The sequence below is a fragment of the Silene latifolia genome, chromosome X, assembly GCF_048544455.1.
Source record: "Silene latifolia isolate original U9 population chromosome X, ASM4854445v1, whole genome shotgun sequence".
Lineage (NCBI taxonomy): Eukaryota > Viridiplantae > Streptophyta > Magnoliopsida > Caryophyllales > Caryophyllaceae > Silene > Silene latifolia.
In genome coordinates this window covers 235,366,287-235,375,008 of record NC_133537.1, presented here as the reverse complement: position 1 = coordinate 235,375,008, position 8,722 = coordinate 235,366,287, and positions in this window count along the sequence as shown.

Genomic DNA, 8,722 nt, shown 5'->3' with positions numbered 1-8,722 from the left:
GGGATGACATTTATAGGGAGAACAATCGCAAGTATGAGGCCGTCAATTCCAAATTGCCAACCAACTTCAATATGACTGATATCCCTAAATTCAAGGGGTATGAGAACCCTTTGAACCACATCCGTGCCTTCAAGGATTACATGTCTATCAAAGGCATCAAACCCGAGATGTTCTTAAGGATATTTCCTTCATCTCTTGACACTATCCCAAAGCAATGGTTCTACTCCTTAGATCACAAGAAGGTCGCTACTTGGGAGGATGCCGCAATCGAGTTTTCTAAACAATATGCGGATAATGCCGAGATCCAAGTAAACATGCGTACTCTAGAGGTTCTTACCCAAAATGACAAAGAAGGATTCACCGACTTCCTAAGTAGGTGGAGGAAAACTAGCACCCAACTAGTTGAACGCCCGGATGAAGCTACCCTTGTGGAGAAGTTTGTGGATAATCTCAAACCCATCTATGCCAATCATTTGAGATACCAAAACCTCAAAACTCTCAAGGACTTAACCATACTAGGGACAAGGATTGAAGATGACATCCGTAAAGGACTCTTGTCCAAAATGGTAGGTCGAGGATGTCAAGGTTCCACAAGTCGTTCATACGGCTCTACTAGCAAGACCGATGAAGTTAACCTTCTCGAGCCATCCAAGAAAAGTACCCCACCAAGGAAATTCACAAATCTTGGGGACACTTACTCCAACGCTATAAAAAGGTTAATGAAGCAAGGTAAACTCCAACCCATCGGACCTACTCCCGAACCCGAAAGGAAGTCCAAATTCTGGGACGAGAATTCGTACTGCGAATACCATAGGGGCAAGGGGCACGACACAGAAAAATGCTACAAGTTAAAAAACGTGCTTCAAGACATGATTGAAGATGGTCGACTACCAATACCACCGTGAGGTAAACCCAACAACACTCAGAATCCCCTTGGAGTTCTAGTGATCACAAGTGATGAATCTACCTTAGATTGCTCACAGCTCATTTCTCCAACCGAAAATAAAATTTATGCAATCGAGAATGAAGGGCTCTACTCTACTATCTCCCCTACCATTTCCGACTTCATCACATGGGCAAGGAGTGTGGATAGACAAGTTTGGGAATTAGAAAACATGGTGACAACTCTACATGATCCCAACGCAACACCCGAAGAACATGTGCCACTAATCTTCTCTCAAAATGCTACTATGCAAGAAGTAGTCACCGTGGTTGATAAACTAGTTGACCAAATCATACGACTAGAAGGTGATATCATGAGAATGAGAGAGCTAACTGCAATCAATGGGGTTTGGGCCGACGATGATGAGGATGAGTATCTCATTGAAAACTCCCTAGTCAAAGAAATAGTCCAGAATGGTGAAGACCAAGATGTTGACCACCTAACTCGTTCGGGTCGTCCATATCAAAGCACTACTCAAAATGGTCCAACCAACGTCATCACACCAAGTGACAACGAAGATGACTCCACTGATCATTTGCTCAAGCAATTACAGAAGACAAAGGCTGATCTTTCAGTCTGGCAATTAGTAGCAAGCTCATTCCCACATCGCCAAGCCTTACTGCAAGCTTTGGCCAAACTAAATGTAGCACATAACTCCACTCCTGAAGATGTAGTCAACTTGGTCTTCCAAGACTCACCGAAGCTAAGTAATCCTATTACTTTCTCGGACGAAGATTTGGCACCTTTTGGCGCTAGTCACAACCTTGCTCTATACATCACTGTCATTTGTCTAAAGAAGAATGTGCCAATGACCTTGGTGGATGATGGCTCTGCAGTCAACGTCATACCCCTCAAAACGGCATACAAGCTAGGCATGAAAGAGTCGGATTGGACCCCTACCAATCAAGGTGTGCGTGCGTATGACGGTACACGACGAAAGGTGGTAGGACTTGTTAACCTAACCGTAGCCACAGGGCCAATTGAACGAAAGGTTAACTTCCAAATAGTGGACATCGAAGCTTCCTTCACTATACTTCTGGGAAAGCCGTGGATTCACGCTTCCAAAGCGGTGACATCCACCCTTCATCAAAAGATCAAGATCCCACTAAATGGCAAAGTAGTGACGATCACTTCGTCACCCATCAAGGCAATAATCGAAAAACAGTCGAACAATCAAGTCCTTGTGGATCCCGTATATGAACTTGGGGGCTTCCAAAGTGTAAGTGTCATAGAAAGTGAGTTGGCACCCTTATACTATGATCCCTACTCCAACTTGGTGGTCAACCATATGCTCAAAACCCAGGGATACTTCTCTGGAATGCCTTTAAACCCTACTCGAAGAAACACCTTCACACCATACAAGGAAGGCAACTCAAAGAGGATACCACTTGGACTAGGGTACAAACCCACAAAAGAGGAGGTTCTCGAAATTCTTGCCCAAGTCCAAAACCGTAAGCACGTAGGAGTCCAAATGTGACCCTATCTCCCTACTTTACATGGGTACTTTGTTCAAGAAGGAAGTCTATAACTCTTTCAAGGATTTCCCGAGCCTTGGCATTATCTCGAGAGGAAGCTAGCCGGAATCGATATCTTTCACGATTGCTACTTTATCCCTCTAGAAACGGTTCCTACCGTCAAAACCCGTCAAGCACCTTGCTTAGACGAACAAGCTGTTAGCCTATTGTTTGGAGAAGGTCGATTCGTTAGGGCCGCGCAGGATGAGATCATTACCATGATACTTCAAGACGATCGCTTCAACCCCACCGCGTTAATCACATAAACCAACGCAAGACAGCAGAAAGGACGGAGAAAATCAATCAAATGGACCAACAATCAAGGAAGACTCTTCAAGCTCACCACTGGAGAAGGAGAGATGTTCAAAGGAGAACCAGAAGACGATGAGTTCGAGTCGGAGTCGGAGTCAGAGTCGGAGTCTAGAGAAGTCATTAGAGAGTCTACTCATGTCGTCATCCCCACTCCCTTTGTTTCTCCTAGCTTAGCCTCGAGTAGTCACAGTAGCTCGGGGAATGCCCCAACCACTGTCCCTTTGCCGCCAATAACCATGGATCAGTTGGCTTCTTTGTTTCAACTCTACTCAAATCTTAATATGAATAAATCAGGTTCTGCTTACTCTTTGTGTTATCTTGAGTGCAATTCTGTTTACGATGATACCGAGGATGACCAAGACCGGACTCGATCGAAATACCTCCCTACGTAGCCAAGGAAATACTACAAGAAGGGGAAGGAGGACCAGTAATAGAGGACACCGAACCCATCAATGTAGGAACCAAACTAGAACCCCAAGAACTTAGGATAGGACTACCTTGAGCTCTACCGAAAGGGCCGATTTCATAGACCTCCTAAACGAATTCAAAGACGTTTTCGCTTGGTCCTACAAAGACATGCCAGGGATCGACAGGGATATCGCCGAACATAGAATTCCGATTAAGCCGGGTTTCAAACTCAGAAATGAAGCTTCGACGAATGAGAACAGAATGGGCTCTAAAGATTAAGGAAGAAGTTGACAAACAATTCAAAGCCGGGTTCATCAAAGTTTCCTAGTATTCTGAGTGGGTAGCTAACATAGTACCCGTACCCAAAAAGGATGGGAGAATCCGTGTTTGTGTTGACTTTAGGGACTTAAACAAAGCAAGTCCAAAAGATGACTTCCCTCTACCTCACATCGACATATTGGTGGACAATACCACTGACCACGCGTTACTATCCTTCATGGATGGGTATGCGGGTTATAACCAAATCAAGATGGCCATGGAAGATATGCATAAGACCGCCTTTGTCACCCAATGGGGAACCTATTGCTATACGGTAACGCCGTTTGGATTGATCAACGCCGGAGCTACATATCAACGCACCGCAACTACACTCCTACATGACATGATGCACAAAGAAGTTGAGGTATACGTAGATGACATGATTGTCAAATCCAAGGAAAGAGAGGGACATATTGCGAACCTTCGCAAGTTCTTCGCAAGGCTACGAAAATACAACATGAGACTCAATCCTCAGAAATGCACATTCGGGGTAACATCTGGCAAACTCGTGGGATACGTTGTTAGCCAACGAGGTATAGAAATAGATCCTTCCAAAATCAAAGCTCTGATCGAAATGCCACAACCTTAAACAGAAAAAGAAGTCAGAGGATTCCTGGGAAAAGTGCAGTATATAAGTCGATTCATATCGAAACTTACGATGATTTGTGAGCCTATCTTCAAGAAGCTCAAGAAAACAGACAACACCATGTGGGATGATGATTGTCAGAAAGCGTTCGACCGAATCAAAGAGATATTGGCTAAACCAACAGTGCTCATGCCACCACAATGAGATCAACCTCTTGGTTTATATCTCACAGTAACCGAAACGGCCATGGGTGCCATGCTGGCTCAAACTATAGGAAGTGAAGAAAGAGCTATCTACTATCTTAGTAAGAAGTTCTTGGAGTACGAGTGCAAATACTCACAACTCGAAAAGACATGCCTCGCTCTTGTGTGGGCAACGAAGAAGCTACGCCATTACATGCTTAGCTACTCCGTCAAGATATACTCCAAAATGGATCCAGTCAAATACCTCTTCGAGAAACCCTTCTTCAACGGACGTCTAGCAAGATAGACCCTGATGCTCTCAGAATTCGACCTCAAATACGTGCCACTGAAAGTTATAAAAGGTCGCGCCGTCGCCGAATTTTTCGCAGAAAATCCTATCAATGACGCACAAACAATAGATACTTGGTCATTTCCAGACGAGGATATACTCCAAACTGATGTAAACTCCTGGACCTGTACTTTGATGGAGCATCGAACTTAAGAGGATTCCGAATAGGAGTGTTGCTCATTTCTCCTGAAGGCGAGCATACACCAATTGCTGTCAAACTCGACTTCGAGGTGACAAACAATGCTGCAGAATACGAAGCTTGTCTCATTGGACTACAAGCGGCAGTGAGCTTAGGCATTAAAAACCTCCGAGTACATGGGGATTCATCACTGATCATCAACCAAGTTACAGGATATTGGAAAATCCGATGCGAAAGCCTCGCACCTTATCAGGCTAGAATAGACCAAGTCGCTCAATTCTTTGATCACGTAACCTACCTACACCTACCTCGGGAAGAAAATCAATTTGCAGACGCTCTTGCAAAACTTGCATCTTTGATTAATATGCCGGATCACATGGTGGAAATGCCTTTGTGCATCGAACGAGTCGGTCGAGCGGCTTATGTCCACCAAATCACCGATGAAGAAGAGATCGCGCAGGAACCCTGGTTCCAAGCAATCCTGAATTTTAAGCTTAATGGTACCTATCCACCGGATATGGACAAAAGGGGATAACGTGCTATACGCCTACTCGCTTCCCAATACGTTCTCATGCAAGGGGAAATATACAAAAAAAACACCTCTTGGTGTAGTCCTACGTTGCCTTGATAATTCACAGGCACGAAAGGTGATGGAAGAAGTCCACGACGGAGAATGCGATCCTCACATGAGTGGGCCCATGATGGCGAAGAAAATCACACGTTTGGGGTATTATTGGACCACAATGGAATCCGATTGCATCAAATATGTAAGACATTGCCACAATTGCCAAATCTTCGGGAATGTACAACATGTCCCTCCTTCATTGCTCTATACAATGACATCCCCTTGGCCATTTTCTGCATGGGGAATTGACATAATCGGGAAGATAACCCCAGCCGGAACAGGAGGTCGCTATTTCATCCTAGTAGCAATTGACTATTTCACCAAATGGGTAGAAGCGGCTTCCTACACTAGTCTTACAGCTAAAAATGTGGCAAAGTTCATACAAAACAACATCATCTGTCGATATGGTTGCCCACATGAAATCATTAGCGATAACGGATCACATTTCCAAGCTGAGACCGAGCAATTTCTAGCCAAATACAAGATTAAGCATCATCACTCTTCGCCCTATAGACCACAGACTAACGGCGCGGTAGAGGCGGCAAACAAGAATGTTGTCACGATTCTCAAGAAAATGATTGACAACTATAGAGATTGGTCAAGCAAGATACCCTTTGCTTTGTGGGGGTATCGTACATCTGTCAGGACGCCCACTGGGGCCACCCCTTTCTATTTGACCTATGGCATAGAAGCTGTACAACCAGTCGAGTTAGAAATACCATCCTTGCGTATTTTACTCGAAAGCCAAATCCCGGAAGCCGATTGGAAGAGGGATAGATATGAAGAACTCATCCTCCTGGATGAACGTAGGCTACGCGCCTTGCATAATGTCCAAACATACAAAGCACGTATCAAACGAGCTTTCAACAAAAGGGTTAGGCCAAGAAACATCAAAGAAGGAGACTTAGTACTTAAATCGGTTAGAGCTCTTTTACCTGTTGACCCACGGGGAAAATTCAAACCTAATTGGGCCGGACCATTTCTAGTCAAATCCATACTCCCAGGGGGTGCGGTTAGAATCACAGACCTAGATGGGAATGAGTTTTCAAACCCAATAAACCTCGACCAAATAAAACGATACTATGCCTAGAATAGGAACGAAAACGCGCCTCGCGTAACCCCACGTGTCGCTCTTGTGGCACTAAATAAACGGCCCCTGGCCAAGCTGAAATCAGCTAATGTCACTGTGCTCTTACATTTTGACAAATTTGTCATCCTCGTATCATCAAATAAACTAAATTCGCACCTTCAGAGAAAGCAAAGGCTCATGCTTATTTTCTAAGTTCATTACAAGCTCTTGCTTAAGAACAATTATTCTTTTACATTTACTCGAACTACGCGCAAGGGTTTGATTTCATTTTTTTAAGTGAATACGTAGGCAATCCTTCACAGGATTCAACCCATTATATCTAAAATGTAAATAGAAGGACATTTGCATTGCATTTGAAATTCGACAAGAATAATAAATAGAAAATCACAACGGTTTCATAACCATTTAACATTTTTTATGTCATTCATTTTCTAATAATAATAGTAAGCTACATAATAAAAATAGAATAGGCTAGGATTCTAAAAACCCCACCTTTTTATTACAACAACAATTAATAATAATAATCAAATAATAAATAAAGACTCGGGCTATTCCTCCATCTTCCCCTTGCCCTTGTCATTCTTGTCATATTTCTTGTCACGGCCTCGAGTCGGACGCTCTTTGTAATACCCGCCCTTTTAGGGACCCTTTGACCATCATTGACTGTCCTTGGGAGCGGGAGTAATCTTAGGAAAGTATGCCAAAACCATCGTGGGGTGCGGATTAAGAGTGGTACTCGATATTAAAAAGTGAGTGTGATCGTATTTGAATCGCGTTGCCAAGTAACATGGTGGCATTAGTTGTACCACATGAAAGTTGATATGAGACATGTTCTAGATTGATGGTTGAATAGTAATTATTGTATGTTGGGAGATCGTGAGTGACGATTCGCATTGCGAGTTGGATGCTTTATATATATATAAAATAACGGTTGACTGTGATAAGGCTTGCATGATAGTGGCAGGAATGGATAGGTATAAATGCGGACGGTGATGATGATGACATGGGGGGGGGGGGATGGTGTTTACAAGGAGTAATGGTTTGACCGAGAAGACTGGTGAGATTGTGTTGGTTCCTAGTCATGAGCGGGAGAGGTGAGTTGAACTTCGGGGACGAAGTTCTTTTTAAGGGGGGAAGACTGTAATACCCGCCCTTTTAGGGACCCTTTGACCATCATTGACTGTACTTGGGAGCGGGAGTAATCTTAGGAAAGTATGCCAAAACCATCGTGGGGTGTGGATTAAGAGTGGTACTCGATAGAGTAGAGGCTACTCGATCGAGTAGCTAGGTTACTCGATCGAGTAGGGGGCTACTCGATCGAGTATGTTGGGTACTCGATCGAGTGCCGGGTTTTCAGCGAGGGTTTTATATCGCGTTTTGTTAAATCCGCAAATCACTTTCGCCACTTTCCTCCTATCCTTCAGTCGCCTCTTTCCCTTCCCTTCACCTCAAAACCTCCATGGAAACCTTTGTGAAGATTCTTGTGCCTTAGGAGAGCGTCTCTTGAGTCGGGTAGCGGTCTTTTGCTGAGTTTCTCCCTAATAGGTATGTCATAGTCATCATCTGTGCCTTTGTCTCTATAGTTAGGGTTTGCTTGTTAGTAATAGATATTTGAATGGTGGTTATAGGCTTTACTTGGTCGCTGGATATATTATCTGTCGGCGTGGATTGGTTGCAGTTGCTTAAAGGTAGGTTCGCCTACTCAGTTTCTGTAGATGGTCTAGTGTGTCGGTCGTTATGGTAGTGTTGTGGTTGTTTGATATAGTAATTGTGTTGTGTTGTGATTGTGGTTGTGATCGTTGTTGACGGTTCTCGAGATGCGGTCTCGGCTGAGTGGGGTCACTTGCGGGAGTGGCTTCACGCCCTAGTTTCGCCCTTCGTGGAACCCGCCACGGAAGGGGATGTGCACATTAATGGACAGGGTTATCGCTCGATTTGATGAGCGGGGATTTGGTGGGTACGGCTGCGGTCCCCCACTGGCAGGGCTGGTCCAGTGGACAATCAGTGACAGAGTTGGTTGGATTGTTGCGATTGTAGTTGGGACAAATAGTATTATTGGTATTTTTGATTTCAGTTGCCATTGTCTTATCTTATCTCAGTACTGACCTTGTGTGGTTGTTTGTTTGTTATGTGTCTGCCGTGATCCCTTATGGTGAGCAGTCGGTCTTAGCAGGTGTTGATGTTGTTGATAGCTGAGGTCCGGGCAGGGATGAGTCTTCACGAGATATGATGGTCATAGCGAGTAGTCTTTGAGTT